Genomic DNA, 20,199 nt, shown 5'->3' with positions numbered 1-20,199 from the left:
GTGAATGTTCAAATTCACTTTACATTGGCTAATTATGAGAACCCTGACTAGAGAGCTAGAGAACTAGGTAACCCTCTCTAGAGAAACCTGACTAATATAGATTTTGGTACCATGGGTGGTTTCAGAGGAACAGAATATTAAGGATGAAGTTCTTTCATTGGATTTAGGGTTTCTGGAGGTGACTGTTTAATATGATTAGACCTTATTATTCACTTATTTTTAAAATGTGTGTGCTCATTTTTTTTTTTTTTTTTCCTGTAGATAACATGTAGTTGGTTGGTCCTGCTTTGTTCTGTAGCCTGACAATCTGCTTTTTAAATTGGGGTGTTTAGACCATTTACATTTAATTGCATGATCAAAATAGTCGGGATAAAGTTTTGATCTTGCCAGTAACTTTAGATTTGTCTAACATTATCTCCTTTCCCCTATATTATCCTGCTTTCTCTTGGATTCAGTACATTCTAGTACTTTATTTTATAGTAACTGTTGGTCTATTAGATACACTTACTTGTTTTATTTTTAGTAGTTTCTATAGGGTTACAATATACATGTTTAACTTATTGTAATGTAATATTAACTTTTCAAACTATATTTTAGCACTTCATAGTATAAGAACAGTATATTTTCATTCTTGCCTCCTGTCCTTGTGCTATTATTATCAAGTGTTTTACTTCTACACAAGTTATAAACATAATTTATAGATTTTTCTTTAAACAGTTATCACTTAAGTAAATTTTAAAATGAGTAATATACTTTATATTTACTCACATATTTACCACTTTCAGCACTCTTTATTCCTTGTGCACATTTAAATTTCTGTCTGCGAATTCTATAATTTTCCACCAGCCAGAAGAACTTTCTTAGTTTTGCAGTCCCTGCACTCCTCCTTCCCTCCTGCTTCCCGTAGTCCCTGTGTCTATTGTTTCTATCTTTATGCGCATGTTTACCCAATGTTTAGCCGCCACTTGTAAGTGAGAATATGCCGTATTTGTTTCTCCGTTCCTCCATTAAGTCACTTAGGATAATGGATGGAAAGAATCAGTATCATTAAAATGGCCATACTTCCCAAAGCAACGTACTGATTCAATGCTATCCCAATCAAACTACCAATGTCCTTTTTGGTAGGAGAACCCTGACTAGTTGCGAGAACCCCTAGTTGCATTCATGTTGCTGTAAAGGGCATGATTTTGTTATAAGTACTGCATTTTTTCTTTATCCAATCTGTCATTGATGGCCATCTAAGTTGATTCCATGTCTTTGCTATTGTAAGTGGTACTCCAATGAACATGAGTTATGATAGTTAATACTGCGTGTCAATTTGGTTGGATTGAAGGATGCAGTATTGATCCTGGGTGTGTCTGTGAGGGTGTTGCCAAAGGAGATTAACATTTGAGTCAGTGGGCTGGGGAAGGCAGACCCATCCTTAATTGGGTGGACACCATCTAATCAGCTGCCAGTGAATATAAAGCAAGCAGAAAAAAAGTGAAGAAGGGAGACTGGGCTAGCCTCCCAGCCTACATCTTTCTCCTGTGCTGGATGCTTCCTGGCCTCGAACATCGTATTTCAAGTTCTTCAGTTTTGAGACTGACTGGCTCTCCTTGCTCCTCAAGCTTGCAGACAGCCTATTGCAGGATCTTGTGATCAAGTAAGTTAATACTTAATAACTGCCTCTCTCTATACATACCTGTTTAGTTCTGTCCCTCTAGAGAACCCTGACTGATACATGAGTGCATGCATTTTTTTTTGGTAGAGTGATTTATTTTCTTTTGGCTATATACCCAGTAATGGAATTGCTGAGTCAAATGGTAGTTGTTTTAAGTTCTATGAGAAATCTTCAAACTGATTTCCACACTGACTGAACTGATTTACATTCCCACCAACAGTGTATAAGCATTCCTTTTTTTCTGCAGCCTCACCAGCATCTATTGTTTTTTGACTTTTTAACAAAAGCCATTCTGACTGATAAGAGATAGCATCTCATTGTTGTTTCGATTTGCATTGCTCTGATGATGAGTAACGTTGAGCATTTTTTCAGGTATGTTGGCTGCTTATATGTCTTTTTTTGAGAAGTGTCTTTTCATGTGCTTTGCCCACTTTTTAATGGGGTTATTTGGCTTTTGCTTGTTGAGTTGTTTAAGTTCCTTATAGATTATGGGTATTCGTTTTTTGTTGGATTCATAGTTTGCAAATATTTTCCCCTGTTTTGTAGCTTATATGTTTACTCTGTTAATAGTTTTTATTTCTGTGAAGAAGCCCTTTAGTTTAGTTAGGTCCCTTTTGTCAATTTTTGTTTTTGTTGCAATTGCTTTTTCAGACTTAGTCATAAATTCTTTCCCAAGGCTGACATCCAGAATGGTGTTTCTTAGGTTTTCTTCTAGGATTTCTATAGTTTGAGGTCTTATGTTTAATTGTGTAATCCATCTTGAGTTAATTTTTGTATATGGTGAAAAGTAGAGGTCCAGCTTTATTCTGCATATGGCTAGCCAGCTATTCCAGCACCATTTATTGAATAGAGTCCTTTCCTTTTTGCTTATTTTTGTCAACTTTATTGAAGATCAGATGATTGTAGGTATGTGCTTTGTTTCTAGGTTCTTTATTCTGTTCCATTGGTATATATGTTTTTATACCAGTACCCTACTGTTTTGGTTACTGTAGCTTTATTAGCATAGTTTGAAGTTAGGTAATGTGATGCCTCCCACTTTGTTCTTTTTGCTTAGAATTGTCTTGGCTACTTGGGCTTATTTTTGTTCCATAGGAATTTTAGCATAGTTTTTCCAATTCTATGAAAAAAGACATTGGTAGTTTGATTGGGATAGCATTGAATCAGTAGGTTGCTTTGGGAAGTATCACCATTTTAATGATATTGATTCTTTCCATCTATGAGCATGGAATATTTTTCTATTTATGTCATATGTAATTTCTTTTAGCAGTGTTTCGTATTTATCTTTTCTCTGCAGTATATAAATCTGTTGTCAAGCAGATGTGGTTTTTAAATTTCAAATATTATGTTTTTCATCTCTAGATGTTTTATTTTGTTTTTTTAATCCTCCCTTTGTCTCCTCATTATCTTCACAATAAAAAAATTGTGAACATATTTATGGTAGCTTTTCAAAACTTTTTTCCTACTAATTCCCTAAGCTCTGTCATTCCTAGGTGTATTTCTATTGACAGTTTTCTTTTACTTACATCTTACATTTTTCTGCATCTTTTTATGTTTAGCATTTTTTTTTTTTTCTTTTGAGACAGTCTTGCTCTGTCACTCAGACTGGAACTTAGTAGCACAATCATGACTTACTGCAACCTTAACCTCCCAGACTCAAGGATCCTTCTATTTCAGTCTCCTGAGCAGCTGGGACCACAAGTGCATGCCACCATGCCTGGCTAACTTATTATTATTTGTAACCTAGAGTTGACATTTCCTCATCTGTGTAAGTTGGGATAATAATGCCTACTTCATGGAAATACCAATGATTAGAAATAATTTTGTAAAATGATCTAGCATGATTCCCAAAATGTGGTAGGTAAGTACTCTCACTGATAACTACATAGTTAGGACCTTCATCACTATCGTCATCATTAGCAGCATCATTGTAATTGGTTGCTTTCTTACAAAGAATACGTGTGTGTGTGCATAGGGGTATTATGCACACATATACCTATGTATGTATGTACATATGTATGTACATATGTATGCATGTACATTTGCATGTACATGTATATATACATATACATATGTATGTATGTACATATGTATGTATATTTATACATATACATATATGTGTATGTATGTGTGTACTTATGAATATGTACTCTTGGCTTTTTTATGTTGCTCAGAAGACTGATGGGACTATTGTAAATAGTCTAGCTTATATTACAGAATTGGTTATGTCCTTATAATAAATAAAAATTTTTCTTGTTCAGAAATATTATGGTTGTAGTAATTGTTGAGAGAGTCCTCCCAAGGTCCTCCTCTCTCCAAATATTTTTTAGTGAGTGGCATTATGTGCAAATACCATGCCTGTTGAATTTTTGTTGTGGTGATGGCCTTTCATATAAATAAATTACTTTGACCTTTAGTAAATCATTTAACTATTGCCTATCTAGATGGCATTAAGTAAAATCTAAGAAATATACGAAGGATACCACTTATATATTAGCTTCAGCTTAGAAACTCTATGTGCCACTTTTTTTCCCTTTATTATTTTCAGAGGGAATATCCTCTCTGTCGCCACGTATGGTGATATTGATGTCCAATTTCTGTCAGCTGTCTTTGTGACTCTAAATCAGAGATTGGCAAACTATAATCCATGGGCCACACTTGACCTGCCATCTATTTTTATAATAAAACTTTACTGGAATGCAGGCACACCCGTTTGTTTATGTATTATCTATGGCTGCTTTTGTGCTATAGTGGCGGAGTTCAGTAGTTGCAACAGAGAATATATGACCTATAAAACCTAAAATACATTCTTTTTCGGAAATGTTAACTAGTATAGTTGTAGTAATCATTGAGAGATTCCCTGGTCTTTTACAGGCATTTGCAAATTCCTTCTCTAAATCAATAGAACCCACACTTTGGAACTCTGCTGGTCCTTGTGGGCCATATGTTTGGTCAGCCTTTACCATTCATAAACTAGAAAGAGCAATTTCCTAAGATGAGTCCTGAGATAGTTTCAAGCTGTCCTTTCAAAATATAAGCATTGATATCACAATGTTTTAATACTTAAAAAGTCATTTAAAAATAATTTGTAACATTGTTTTTTAGCTTGATATATATACTTACTTAACATATGCTAATGATAATTTTAAGAAGGGTGGGGTGGGCCTGTATTTTGTCTGTAAGGATATAAATAATCCATACTCTACTTTTAAATTTACTTGCAATTATTTCTCATATGCTCCATTTCCTTTCAAAGCAAAGGAACTGTCATTGTTTTCCAGAAAAGTCTTGTTTTCTCTCAATCGGTAGCCTATGCTTGCTGTGCAATGATAAGAAGTTCATTTTGCAAAGTAAGCTCTTAGAGATACATGGTGTAATTATCATGTGATGATGGAACGAAAGCCAACCAAGTATTGCCAACTTATCTGGCTAGGGCAATATTTTACTTCAGAGAACAGATTGCTAACACTGTATTGTGCTAGTTACATTGGCTACTTTCAAATTTGTAGGATGAAATTGAGAAAGCAATCATTGTTGGGGGCATGGGGCGTGGAATGGGAATGAGGAGCTCTCTCTCTTCTCTGTCAAATCTTTTGAGAAGAGGAGGCTAAATTCAGGCCACTAGAAAATACACATAAACTCTTGATTTTAGTAAATCACTTGAGAGCAGACAGGTGCATGATACAACAGGTAGCTCTAAAAATGTGAAAATACAACAGCATAGACACCAAGAGATATCCTCTTCCAAAAGCCAGCCTCCAGTTTGATTTTGTGCCAGGGGTTAAAGATTAGAAGCTTTAGGCTGGGTGTGGCCGCTCACTCCTGTAATCACAGCAATTTGGGAGGCAGAGGTTGGGCGGATCAGCAGAGGTCAGAACTTGGAGGCCAGTCTGGCCAACATGGAAAAACCCTGTCTCTACTAAAAATACAAAAAAATTAGCCTGGCATAGTGGCACATGCCTGTAATTCCACCTACTCAGGAGGCTGAGGCAGGAGAATCGCTTGAACCTGGGAAGCAGAGGTTGCAGTGAGCTGAGATCGTGCCACTGAATTCCAGCCTGGGCTACAGTAACCAAAACAGCATGGTACTGGTACCAAAACAGAGATATAGACCAATGGAACAGAACAGAGTCCTCAGAAATAATACCACACATCTACAGCCATCTGATCTTTGACAAACCTGAGAGAAACAAGAAATGGGGAAAGGATTCCCTATTTAATAAATGGTGCTGGGAAAATTGGCTAGCCATAAATAGAAAGCTGAAACTGGATCCTTTCCTTACTCCTTATATGAAAATTAATTCAAGATGGATTAGAGATTTAAATGTTAGACCTAATACCATAACAATCCTAGAGGAAAACCTAGGTAGTACCATTCAGGACATAGGCATGGGCAAAGACTTCATGTCTAAAACACCAAAAGCAACGGCAGCAAAAGTCAAAATTGACAAATGGGATCTCATTAAACTAAAGAGCTTCTGCACAGCAAAAGAAACTACCATCAGAGTGAACAGGCAACCTCCAGAATGGGAGAAAATTTTTGCAATCTACTCATCTGACAAAGGGCTAATATCCAGAACCTACAAAGAGCTCAAACAAATTTTCAAGAAAAAAACAAACAACCCCATCAAAAAGTGGGCAAAGGATATGAACAGACATTTCTCAAAAGAAGACATTCATACAGCCAACAGACACATGAAAAAATGCTCATCATCACTGGCCATCAGAGAAATGCAAATCAAAACCACAATGAGATACCATCTCACACCAGTTAGAATGGTGATCATTCAAAAGTCAGGAAACAACCGGTGCTGGAGAGGATGTGGAGAAATAGGAACACTTTTACACTGTTGGTGGGATTGTAAACTAGTTCAACCATTATGGAAAACAGTATGGCGATTCCTCAAGGATCTAGAACTAGATGTACCATATGACCCAGCCATCCCATTACTGGGTATATACCCAAAGGATTATAAATTATGCTGCTATAAAGACACATGCACACGTATGTTTATTGCGGCACTATTCACAATAGCAAAGACTTGGAATCAATCCAAATGTCCATCAGTGACAGATTGGATTAAGAAAATGTGGCACATATACACCATGGAATACTATGCAGCCATAAAAAAGTATGAGTTTGTGTCCTTTGTAGGGACATGGATGCAGCTGGAAACCATCATTCTTAGCAAACTATCACAAGAACAGAAAACCAAACACCGCATGTTCTCACTCATAGGCGGGAACTGAACAATGAGATCACTTGGACTCGGGAAGGGGAACATCACACACCGGGGCCTATCATGGGGAGGGGGGAGGGGGGAGGGATTGCATTGGGAGTTATACCTGATGTAAATGACGAGTTGATGGGTGCAGCACACCAACATGGCACAAGTATACATATGTAGCAAACCTGCACGTTGTGCACGTGTACCCTACAACTTAAAGTTTAATAATAATTAATAAATTTAAAAAAATAATAAAAAAAAAGAGACTCCATTTCAAAAAAAAAAAGGTGAGAATCCTTATAAAATACCGTTTTGTTTCTAATGCAACGTTGCATTTTAAAATTCCATCTCTTTTGTATCCATCTGAACTAAATCTTGCATTCTCTGATTCATTTCCTATTTCATGATATTACTTTTCCTTTCTAAAACTTTCTCTTAATATTTTTAGAATTATTAATATCTTTCTTTGCTGTACGCCATTTTTCTGAGTTAATTAAAATAAACTTTTCCATTTCCTCTTTCATCTAATGTCTTCCAAAAATTCTGGGAAAATATTTCCTCCCATGAAAGGTATCTACATTTTTAATAGATTTAACTTCAGCATATTAAATGCTTATTATTGCCAATATGCTGTTTCTGGAGATTTGGGGAGATAAAAGGAAAGGACAAAACATGGACTCTCCTCAAATTTTTTATGTTGTATGTAAATTTTTGCTAGTTATAAAATTTGGGAACAATGATAGATGGGTGGATATTAATAGAGTAGAATAGCATCCATGTTACATTATATAAGTAGGTCATAAAAATAGTGTAGACAAAATATACTGCTGTGAAAGCATTAGCAGTATATTTTTGTGTAGTTTTAAAAGGTGGTCATCGTTCACATGTGGAGGGCTTCACTCTCTCTCCCATGCCATCTTCACATCGGAAAGAATCCATCTATCTTATCTGCTTAGTTATTATTCTCTGTCAGTCTTGTTGGGATTACAGTTATCCTGCTTAGTTCTCTTAAATCTGTGGCATCAGAGTGGATCTACTTTATGTGTTTTTCATTCTCTCTCCACGTAGATCCATGTCTGGACTGGCTCTAGCATCTAATTTATGGGATTATCGTTGCTAATCTAGCAATTAGTCCTTCCTCTCCTCCATCTTCTCTCATTTATTTCCTGTAAACAGAGCTAGTTAATGAATACATTACCATGTTTATGTGCCCACATGGATCATGATAGTAAGAACTGTCATATACTGGAGAGAGAATAGAGTAGTGGTTAAGTCTTTAAATCCACATTGCCTAGGTTTAAACTCTTGCTCTGTTACATAGATGGACAGTTGCAGGCAAGTCATTTGCCTTTCTGTTTCCTATGTCAAAAGGAAATATTGACAGTATTTGACTCACACTCAGTGGAGCAGATTAAATGAGGTTATTCCTGTAAAGTGTATAGAAAGGTATTAGGCATAGAGAGACCACTCAATAAATGATGTTTTATTACCATTAAAGAGGAGCAGGCAGGCTTGGAAAAAGATCTCCCTCTTCTACTTTTGATTTTGAAGATAAAAGCATGTCCCTGTCTACATTTTTAGGATTTCACATCTTTGTGGTCAGTATTTGCTGTGGGAGGCCATGAATAAATGTAATAAATTGGGATGACTTTCTGAAAAACAAAAGGTTTGGGTTGTGATTAAAGAAAACTTATGATAGGGCGAACAGTAGGAAAGAAATTACCAACTGTGCCAGACATCAGTATTGAAGAGTAAAGACCAATTGTTAGGATGCCTCTAAAATTAATGTGGCTAGAAAAGTATGCAGAGTTTATGAGCATGATGAAAATTTTGATCTTTAGGAAAGGCATGTTACAAAAGGGAAGGTCACCTTGATGACTGCCATGGAGCTGCCTGTATGTGATGATACAGGACCCAGCTATTCCAGTATAGATTGTTCCACGATGGAGAGTTTTACATCCTTTGTGGGCAAGTCTGTACTGAAGCCTGGAACCCAGAATTGGAAATTCTGGATTAGATCCATTTGGAAAGTCTTGATTATTTCCTAGTTTCATCTTTTAGATTTTTTTCTACAATGTGTTGACAGTTGGCCTCTGCCTTAACCTCTCTTGAGCTCAAATGGATCCCTGTACAGCAGGATTAACGATTCCCCTTTTGAACAGTTCTGATATACAGCAAGGCGTTTTAACTTTGAGCTACTGATAGTCTCCTCATTATTTATACTCTTAGTTGTAAAGTTTCTTCTTTTCACTCTGCTATGGTCTGAATGTTTGTCTCCCCACAAATTTATTTATATGTTGAAATCATAACCCCAAAGGTGATGGTATTAAGAGGTGGACTTTTGGAAAGTGATTAAGTCATAGCGTAGAGTCTTCATAAATGAGATTAATACCCTTATAAAAAAGGCCCAAGGGGGCTTGCTAGCCCCTTCCACCCTGTGAGGATGCAATGTAAAGGCATCATCTATGAACAAGTACGTAGGCCCTCATCAGACACCACATCTGCTGATCGTTGATCTTGGACTTTCCAGCCTCCTAGAACTATGAGAAAAACAAACTTTGTTGTGCCTAAGCCATCCAGTTTGTATATAGGATTTTTTTTTTTTTTTCATAGCAGTGAGTAAGCCAAATGGACTAAGACAGGCTCTCACTGCAGCCTGCTCCTGTATCTATCTTGGCAATTACCATAATTGTTTACTTGCCCCAGTAATGTTAATGTATCACAATTACACTGACCAAGACTGATCTCTGACAAGTCATCAAAACTTCGAGGACAACTGTGACTGCAAACTAGTCTCCAGCAATTTTTATCTACCTTACAAAAAAATGTTATTTGTAAAAATACATCTTGGTGTATATTTTTAAAAATTCAATTGTTCTCTTTCTTTAAGTATTGATATTTTATGCTTGTTCCAGTTTGTGTACATCTAGAGAGAGTCATAACACTGTTGGTTACATGTACTGCTTACTTCCTTAAATCATTATTGTAAAGCCTTCTGACTTCTTTGACTAACTGTATAAAACCATAGGAGGTTTTGGTATTCACTCCAAATAGGCTATGATATCGTTAATTTCAGAGATATGCCCTTGTTTTTTAGGAGCTCTTGTGCCTAACACAGTGCCTAGCACTGTTAAAATTTTCAATATGTTTCCATGGATGAATAATAAAATGAAAATGTCACTAAATTATTAAACATTTTTTCTTAGAAAAAAGGAGACCCTACATTACTTTTACTTTTCTTGAAATATTTAGGACACTCCCTGATTCTTCTGGGAATGTAACATTAGTTGAACTCATTAGGACTTTAGTATTTTTGCTTATGATTGTTTCTTTCCATGTCTTGAGTGCACATGTTGAATTAGTTTCAGAAACTGAGTTTTGGAACCTCTGAGCCACGCTATTAACTAAGTCATTTAGCAGTATGAAAATGTTTTCAGGGAGATAGATCCAGAGAAAATAATTTCCCTTCTCACCACTGACTAGAACTTTGGAAACTGCCATTTTACCTCCCGAAGTTAGTGATAGCAGTGAGTAGCTTCTGTATCTATTCTAAAAGCACCCTTCCACGGCGCTTTTATAAAGCTTGCACTGGCATCCCTGAGCATCCCGTTAATTAAGAATTCACAGCCCTGTTTATCCTTCATTCTCCTCCATGGCTGTGCTGTCAGGTTTTGCTTTTCTCCCTTAGTAACAGAAACTGAAATTAGAATTCCGAGTGGAGGCGTCCCTCCCCGAGGAGACTGAGAACACCACACTCTTCTGAACTTGCTCTTTCTCAGAGCATCTGTCAGTTATGGCTCACTTGTTAAAATGTGGACATTTCACCATTCTGTCATTCACTTAGAAATAATGTATACCCCTTGGGCAAATAGTTTCTTTGCAGAAAGAAGTGTAACAGAAATCCTTAGTTAATAAATCATTATTTTGACCATGCCCTCATGAACATAACCAACACTTTTCTCAAGTAGCCTGTTAGTAGATAACTCCAATTTAAAGTCCTTTTGAAATAAATGGAGATATGAATGTCTATCTCACTCGGTTGTTATAACTACTAAGTGGCTAATGTTTTTAAATTGGTTTGCATTATGGCTGAGAAATAACAGGCAATTAATAAAGTTTGTTATTTTTAATATTTTTATAGTAATAGGTTCATATGCAACATAAATAAAACAAACTGCTATTTAACTAAATTTCCAGAGAGCCTAGGGAGAGAGCAATAATCTTACTGTAAATCAGCCCTAAAATTGCAGTCATAAACGTGAAGGATCAACCTGTTTTTATTTTGTGTATTTCTTTTAAATCAATTAAATTTGATGAATTTTGAATAGAAAACAGATAGTTGACAAGAATAAAGGAGCCATCATATAACTGTTAATGAATGCATGACTGCAAAAGGAGTTTGATGTATCACAGTGAAGATGTAAGTTTGTTCCCGGACCAAACGGAGCATCAGGCTGCTTATTCTTGTAGCCCAATAACGAGATGCAGATGAACTGGAAAAGAAAGGAGGTTTTCATTTCTGTGACTGGTTACAGGGAGAAGGCCTGGAAATTATCACCTGACCAACTCAAAATTACAAAGTTTTTCAGAGCTTGTATATCTTCTAAGCTACATGTCTACTTGTAAGTGTGCACTCATCTAAAGATGTAAGTGATTAACTTCTTTTAATCTGCAGCTAAGATCTGAGTCCTGAAGACCTTTCTTTGGAGCACCAGTAAATTTACTTAATCTAGACGGGTCCAGATGCCAGGGGTGATTACCCTTATCTTGTCTCCTGCTAAATCATGGAAGTTTGGGGAGTTCCTTTAGTCCCCGAGAAAGCTTGTTTATGGAGATCTGGGGAATTCCTTCAGATCACCAACAAAATTTTTTTAATTGTAAATGGGTTCTGTTAAGAATTCCTTTGTTACCTTTTCATGTTTCAAGGCCCAGGAAAGGCCAAAGCCAGACTCTTGGTGGGCTTTTGTTTCATTCCAGCCTTTGTTTGAGGGCTCTGGCTCTATCAGCTGTTGACATTTAACCTAACTACTCAGTCAGTGCTGAAGCAGTTGTAGTGGAGGCCTGCATTAGTGAGACCCGGCCTGCCACTAGTTGACATACTCTGCACCTTCCTATGATGTAGTATTTTTATATTCTGTTTTAAAGCCCAAGGAGGACTGATTTTGGTAGCTGGCTTCAAAGGCCATTTCCTTTCTTAACTTCAGTTTCAGCTTAAGTATATGTCTAAAAACTTAATAAGTATACATAAAGCTGCTAAGTTTATATTTAATGTAACACACCAAATGTATATAGGCTGTTGATTATTTTTTTCTGAATAATATTAATTTCACGTTTATTTTACACACCTCCAATTTAATGTGCAGTTGAAGTGATGACTGTTTCTTATGAAGAAATTAACTGATTATTTCACTTAAATTTGTATTAAGAGTTACAGCAACTTGCTTTCCAAAAATAGACAAGCAGTAAGGTGGAAAGGATTTTTGTTAAGTTTACCACATTGTTTTAGAAAACGTGGTACCTTTTCTGAAGTTTGTAAACTGGTAAATTATCTTGGCATTTTCTGGAGCTGGAACCGTTTCAAATAAATTCACGTATTTTCACTGTGAGAGTCAGAATTTCTTTGCCAAAATTTTCTTAAACAGGCAAAGTTTAGTACGGTTTACAAAAGAGGATTATTTAAATTTATTTTTAGTAATCTGCCCCAATTCCTCATTTGCTGTTATGAACTTGCTGAGGCAGACATGTAATTCCTCTGGATCTTTTCAAATCTTTATTTGAACCTGTAAGTATATTATTGAGGGCAGTTTTCAGTCTCGCTTGTATTAATTCTGTGTGTGTGTTTAAAAAAAGGATAGGAAATAGATTGGGCCAGGAATCTCATACAAAAGACAGAATCACATGTAATTTTTACCGTAAGTGTTGAAACTAGGGATCACATTTATATGCCTACATAGATAAGTCATCAGGTGTTTTGGAAAATTAGAGACAAAAAGTTTTGTACAATATTACTTTTCTGTTGTTGTTGCAGAAATTCAGTCTCAGGAGGTAATGGCTTTGCAAAGGTGCTGGGGAAGTGGTAGTATTCTAGATATATTCCGAACATAGAGACCACAGGATTTCCCAACAATTGGATGTAAGTTTATGAAAAAAAGGCATCAAGAATGACCCTAAAGATTTTGGCCTAAGCAACTGGAAAGTTACAGTCACCATCCTGTGAGAGAGGAAGACTAAAGATGAAGCATTTTTGGGGGGCAAACCTTCCTCAAATCTTCTAAATTTGTTACACCTTCTTGTTCTTATCAGGACCATATATGCTATAACATCCAAGTGGAACCATTCTCCCTCTCTGGGAAGTGACTGGGGTTGAAGGCATTGCTCGTGTTCATGTCTCTTTCTCCTTTGGAAAGGCTAATCAGAAACTCAAGAGAATGCAGGCACTTGTGTCTCACCCATCTGTGCCCTGGAAGCTACCTCCCTATTTCCAGTCTTCCTGCCTTTGCTTCAAGTTGTCCCACCTTTCCAGACTGAAACAATGTACTTCTTACATATATTGATTGATGTCCCATGTCCTCCTAAAACGTATAAAATGTATAAAGCCAAACTGTGCCCCAACTACCTTGGGCACATGTCGTCAGGACTTCCTGAGGCTGTGTCATGGGCGCCTCCTCAACCTTGGCAAAGTAAACTTTCTAAATTAAGAGACCTGTCTCAGATTTTCTGGGTTCATATACTTTTCTCTGCAGCTGAGTCAGGCCTCAGAGTATTGACCTCACCTCTGTATTCCAGCCTAACTTCAGTCCTAGCGTGTGAATGCAGAGGTGGTTTTTGAATGGGTAACAGGTAGAGAAGGAGGAGGAGTGGGGTTTGGGTCTGAATGCTTGGAAGCAGGAGGGGCCACCAGGGCAGAGGATTTGGATGGGTAAGGAGCAGATACAGGGGGATAAGAATACAGAGGGGGTTTATCTGCAGGGTCAAAAGGAGTTTTGGAGGAAGGAGAGATCTGGGGAGGGTTTTTATTAAGAAGAAAGATTTTAGGAGAGGTGCAAGCTTGATACAGGGAGGATTGAGATTTAAGGTAGAAGCAGAAGAAGGCCTGAATATAGAGAACCTCTTGCCATTTGCCATTCCTGGTTATAAAGTTGTCAAATTCCTGAGAATTTGCAAGTTAGAGGTGCCATTTTTGGGCCATGGGCTGTCATTATCTAATGTGTTTTGGGGCCAGGCCGTGTTACAGTAAAAGACTAAACACTTAAACCAAGTTTGGTGAGGTCGTGAAGGAGACAGCACAGTGGAGAGGGTGTAGGAATGTGGGATTTTTTATCATCCACGTGGACTGGTGAGAAGCAGCCCAGGGTGTTTGTTTTTGTTTTAGGCGTCCCCAGACAAAAGACAGAGATCCAGAATCCTCTTTCTAAAGAGGATGGTCAAGCTGAGAAGAAAACTGGGCATCCCCAAGATTTATTCTAGCTTAGTCACACTAGTCCTCTGAGGACCTGGACAGTGGACCTAACTTTTCCCAGCTACTGTGAGAAAGCCAGGGGAGGGCAGATCTTACTAGTCAGCTGGATAGTGTCTGATATTGGATGTTCTGGTTGGAATCAGCAAAGGGCCTCTTGGACTGCAGCACGAGAGAGAGAGAGAGAGAGAGAGAGAAAGGAGAAAGGAAGGATGAGGGAAAAGTGAAGTGAGAGAAAAGACTGCAGGGCAGGTGGCCAGAGACCCCTCAGGATCCAGGAGTTAACTCAGGATGAGTAGCCATGGCCCACTGCTTCCTGGGTTGCAAGGGAGCCTCTGCCCCTAGCACTCGTCCCAGGTTTTAGCACCAAATGTAAAAGTCAAAGAAAGAAGTAAGAAACACAAAATGTGGTTTGGCAGTCAAAGATAGGTTTTCTTTAGTTAAAACCTGAGAGGTGCTCCTGGCCAATTGAGGTCAGGAGTGCTTTCTCTTACAGACTAAGAGTATATATTGGTTTTAGGGTGAGGGGGATTTATCACAAACTTGGAATATTTATGTGTGTGGAGAATTTTATAGTGGGGTTGGAATCTCTCTGGGAGGAGGGGAGGTTATCTGGAGCAGACATCTTTGGGGTCCGAATCGGGGCTATCTCGAGGGTAGCGTCTTCCCAGCTAGAGGGGCTTATCTAGGGGCCAGCATGTCTCTGGTTGGGGAGGAGTTTGGAATGTTTCTGGTTGGAGATGTTATTTGTGGTTTATGGTTATGCTGACCTTAGCCATTACGCTGATGCCCTTTGGATTTAGGCAGTTTTATATTAAGGTGAACTTTAGAATGAGGAGCTTGTCCAAGATGGCGATGCTCCTGCTTTGTTAGTAAGTGCTTGATCAATATTGAATAAATTAACAAACTGCGATATAAAATCTGAGATTAGACAACTCTGAGTCACATTCAGGGAAGAATATGAGGGTTCAAAAGGTTTGGAGGGAGTTGGGTGGGGTAGTAGTGGAAACTGAAAGTGAGACACAAAAGAGGAATTCAGGTGGAGATACTATCAATAAATTACCAACTTCACAGTTTTGTCTAGACCTGCCCATGCTGAACATTTAGAAAAAAAACTAGAGACAACATGATAAAGCTGAAGATTAGAATATTTAGATGATCTGAAGTAGTACATTGTATTGCATAGGTTGGAAATGGGTATTTCGTTCCTTAAATATTCAGATAGTAGATATAGATATAGTCTCTGGAGAAATAACCCTCAACATATTCTATCAGGGAAAGTTCCATTGAAAGAGGTTTCCAATCCTCTGTGATTGAGGATGAAACTCTATAAAATTTCAAGTCTGTGGAATGAAAAGATACTGTTCTTATTCCCACATATTTGGTAGATTTGGAGAGTTTTGTTGTTGAGATTTTACTGAGCTGTGTCTAATGTAATACTAGGTAGGTTGTGTTTACAGGAACCAGAAGGGATTGTATGATTATTTCAATTTAAAAACTCAACTAATAATGGAATATATTAAGCTACAATGCCAAGAAGGATTTAAATGTTTCTTGTTTCCCATTTCTAATTACACAATTGTCTTTTCTGCTTAATTTTAGAATGCCCATGGCATGATTTAATATGTTTAATTTTACTACCATCATATTCTGAGGATAAAGATTAAGGATTTTTGTTTATATTTTCTCCAAAGTTTGTTATTTTTCAGTAGGTTTTTACTTAAATGTGCAAAATGGTGATATTACTTATTTTAACCTTTAAGCAAATGAATTAAACATCATACAGGTAATATTGAAATTCATATTTATTTTGCCCTGTTTCTAAATAAAAATAGAGAACTTATATGTGCTGGAATCACAATTTGTATTGTAAAAAGTTTTTATACCATGTGCTGTGTTTGGAATAGAGCTTTTGGTACTTTATGCTTTTGGGGAAAAGTTGAATATCTTAAAATTCCACCCTTTACACCACATGCAGTAGTTATTAGTGAAGTCAACATATTGTGTGACTATCTTCATTATTACTTTATGACCACATGTGTTTAACTAATAGCTTTTATTTTGTTTTATCCTTCCAATGTACTAAAACTTTTGGAATACCCAATACAGCTTTTCCATATAATGACACTGCCTCATTAGTTTGATGCATTTGGGCATACATACTAATAAGGACAGTTGCAAGGAAAAAAATACGTTATTTCATTCTTCCCTGGTGTTCCTTTTTGAAATAAGAACATTTTCCACCAGTGGATATAGCAGCTCAAATGTAACCAAAGGAAAAAGCTCAGGAAAAGGCACAGATGGTCTCATTGGACTCTAGGGGAACTACTTGTCTTATCAGTGGCACTTTCTTCGTGGATTTTCTACCTAACTGTTTGCACAGCATAAAATTAATTTTTCAGGTAACACTTCCATAGCCATAATTAATGTCAAGGCTGTAATTTCCTAGCGTGGGCAGATGAAGAGTTACTCAGCTAAAAATAGATCGGCTTAGCAGTCCCTGTAAAACCTTGTGGCCCCATTCAATTAAGAGATTTTCCTGCGATGGATGGCAGCACACAGTGCATTATTCATATGCATTTTTTCTTCAGCCATTGGTATGCATCATGAATTACACCATGGGGCTCACCTTTTTATTCGGAGGAGACTGTATCTTCCTTTCAGACAAATCCTAAATTGGATTTTCTGGGCCATAACTGACATTGATGGTTTTGTCAGTAATAAACTTGAAAAAGTTTTTTCCCCACTCTGAAATCTTCTCTTTGTTAGAAAACTGTCAATAGACAAGTGGAGATTCATGTTAGTTTATTTGAAAATTAATGTCCATTCAATTCCACTGACAATATTTTCTGAAAGAAGGTTCCTATGTAAATTGCAACATTCAGGAAGAGAGAAACTTTAAGCTGCCAAACTACAGCTGCAACCAAACACTAATCTTTATTTAAAAAGAGTTTCAATGGCTAGGAAGGAAATGAAATCTGTTTGGAGATTCACTTTCACTGTTCTGTATCTTGATTCATTACTACACTCTGCTAAATTTGATTTCTGTTAGTCTTTTCTTAAACACATTGATTTTTTATTAACTTTAATTTTTTTAATTTTTAATTTTTGTGGTTACATAGTGGGTGTACATGTTTATTGGGAACATGAGACAGCTAGATACGGTATACAGTGCATAATAATTGCATGAATGTGAATGAGGTATTCATTACCTCAAGCATTTATCCTCTTTGTGTCATGATCAATCCAATTATACTCTTTTAGGTATTTTATAATGTACAAGAAATTATTGTTCAGTGTAGTCACCCTATTGTGCTATCAAATACTAGAATTTATTCATTCTATTTAACTATATTTTTGTACCCACTAACCATCTCCACTCCTCCCCACCCCTAGACCACACAACTATACTTCCCAACCCTTGAAAACCATCCTTCTACTCTCAATTTTCATGGTTTCGGTTGTTTTTAATTTTTAGCTTCCAAAACCAAGTGAGAAAATGAAGTTTGTCTTTCTGTGCCTGGCTTATTTCACTTAACATAATGTCTTCCAGTTCCATTCATGTTGTTGCATATGATAGGCTGTCATTCTTTCCTATGCCTGAATGGTACTCCATTGTGTATATGTACCATGTTTTCTTTATCATTTCTTTGCTGTTGAACACCTAGGTTGCTTCCAAATCTTGGCTATTGTGAATAGTGCTGCAATAAATATGAGATTACAGATATCTCTTTGATATATTGATTCCCTTCCCTTTGCGTATATTCCTAGCAATGGGATTGCTGGATCATATGGTAGTTCTATTTTCAGTTTGTTGAGGAACCTCCATACTCTTCTATATAGTGGTTGCAGAAATTTACATCCCCACCAACAGTATATGAGGGTTCTCTTTTCTCCACCAGCATTTGTTATTGACTGTCTTTTGGTTAGAACCCATTTTAACTGGGGTGAGATGATATCTCATTGTGGTTTGATTTGCATTTCTCTGATGATCAGTGGTGTTGAGCTCCTTTTCATATACCTGTTTGCCATCTGTATTACTTCTTTTGAAAAATGTCTATTCAGATCTTTTGCCCATTTAAAAATCCATTTGATTTTTTCCCCATAGAGTTGAGTTCCTTACATATTCTGGTTATTAATCCCTTGTCAGATAGTTAGTTTGCAAATAATTTCTCCTATTCTGTGGATTATTTCTTCACTTTGTTGATTGTTTCTGATTGTTTCCTTTGCTGTTCAGAAACTTTTTAACTTGACATGATAAAAATTGTTCATTTTTTCTTTGTTTGCCTGTGCTTGTGGAGTGTGACTCAGGAAATCTTTGCCCAGACCAATGTTCAGGAGAATTTCTCTAACGTTCTCTTTTAGTAGTTTCATAGTTTGAGGTCTTAGATTTACACCTTTAGTCCATTTAGATTTGATTTTTGCATATGATGGGAGATAGTCTAGTGTTATTCTTTTGTATATGAATATTCAGTTTTCTCAGCTGCATTTGTTGACAAGACTGTCATTTCCCCAATGTATGTCTTTGGCACCTTTGTCAAAAAGGAGTTTACTATGAATGAATGAATTTATTTCTTGGTTCTCTATTCTGCTCCATCAGTCTATGTGTCTGTGTTTATGCCAGTATCATGTTGTTTTGGTTACTATGGCTCTAGAGTATAATTTGAAGTCAGGTAATGTGATTCGTCTAGTTTTATTCTTATAGCTTTGGCTATTCTGGGTCTTTTATTGTTCCATATACATTTTAGATTTTTTTTACTTCTATGATGAAGGTCACTGCTATTTTAATAGGAATTACATTTAATCTATAGATTGTTTTGCATATTATGGACATGTCAACAATATTGACTCTTCTAATCCATGAACATGGAGTTAGATTTCAATTTTTTGTGTGCCATCTTTGGTTTCTTTTATGAATGTTTTAGTTTTCATTGTAGAGATCTTTTATTTCTTTGCTTATGTTGATTCCTAGGTACTTTATTGTCTTTGTAGCTGTTACAAATGAGATTACTTTCTTGATTACTTTTTCACATTGTTCAGTTGACGTAGGAAGTACTACTGATATTTGCATGTTGGCTTTGTATCCTGCAACTTTACTAAATCTATCAGGTCTAATAGGTTTTTCTTTTTGGTGCAGTCTTTCCAAATAAAAGATTGTTTGCCAACAAGGATAATTTGACATTTCCTTTTAATTTGGAGGCCCTTTATTTCTTTCTCTTGTTTGATTACTCTAGCTAGGACTTCCAGTATAATGTTGCATACCAAGGATGAAAGTGAGCATCCTTGTCATATTTCAGATTTTAGAGGAAAGGCTTTCAGTTTTTCTACATTCAGTGCGATACTAGCTGTGAGTCTGTTCTATATGACTTTTATTGTGCTGAAGTTTTGATATAGTTTGGCTGTGTGCCCACCCAAATCTAATCTTGTAGTTTCCATAATACCCACATGTTGAGGGAAGAAGCTGGTGGGAGGAAATTTCCCTCATGGTGTTCTCATGATAGTGAGTGAGTTCTCATGAGATCCGATGGTTTTATAAAGGGCTCCTTCCCCACTTTGCTCAGCACTTATGTCTCCTGTTGCCATGTGAAAAAGGATGTGTTTCCTTCTCCTTCTGCAATGATTATAAGTTTCCTGAGGCCTTCCACGCTATGTGGAACTGTGAGTCAATTAAACTTATTTCCTTTATAAATTACCCAGTCTCAGGCAGTTCTATATAGCAGTATGAGAACACACTTATACAGTAAATTGGTATTTAGAGTGGGGTGCTGCTATAAGAATACCCAAAAATGTGGAAGTGACTTTGGAACTCATAACAGGCAGAGGTTGGAACAGTTTGTGGGGCTCAGAAGAAGATA

At 36.8% G+C, this 20,199-nt stretch overlaps 1 long non-coding RNA gene across 1 annotated transcript in view; it reads left to right on the top strand.

Annotated features, from left to right (window-relative positions):
- LOC140710033 (uncharacterized) overlaps positions 1-20,199 on the top strand; it is a 52,412-nt gene that overhangs the window by 747 nt on the left and 31,466 nt on the right. The gene's annotated exons all lie outside the window — the stretch shown is intronic.

The sequence above is a fragment of the Chlorocebus sabaeus genome, chromosome 24 (genome assembly GCF_047675955.1).
Source record: "Chlorocebus sabaeus isolate Y175 chromosome 24, mChlSab1.0.hap1, whole genome shotgun sequence".
Taxonomy (NCBI): domain Eukaryota; kingdom Metazoa; phylum Chordata; class Mammalia; order Primates; family Cercopithecidae; genus Chlorocebus; species Chlorocebus sabaeus.
This window is presented reverse-complemented; position numbering and strand designations above follow the sequence as displayed.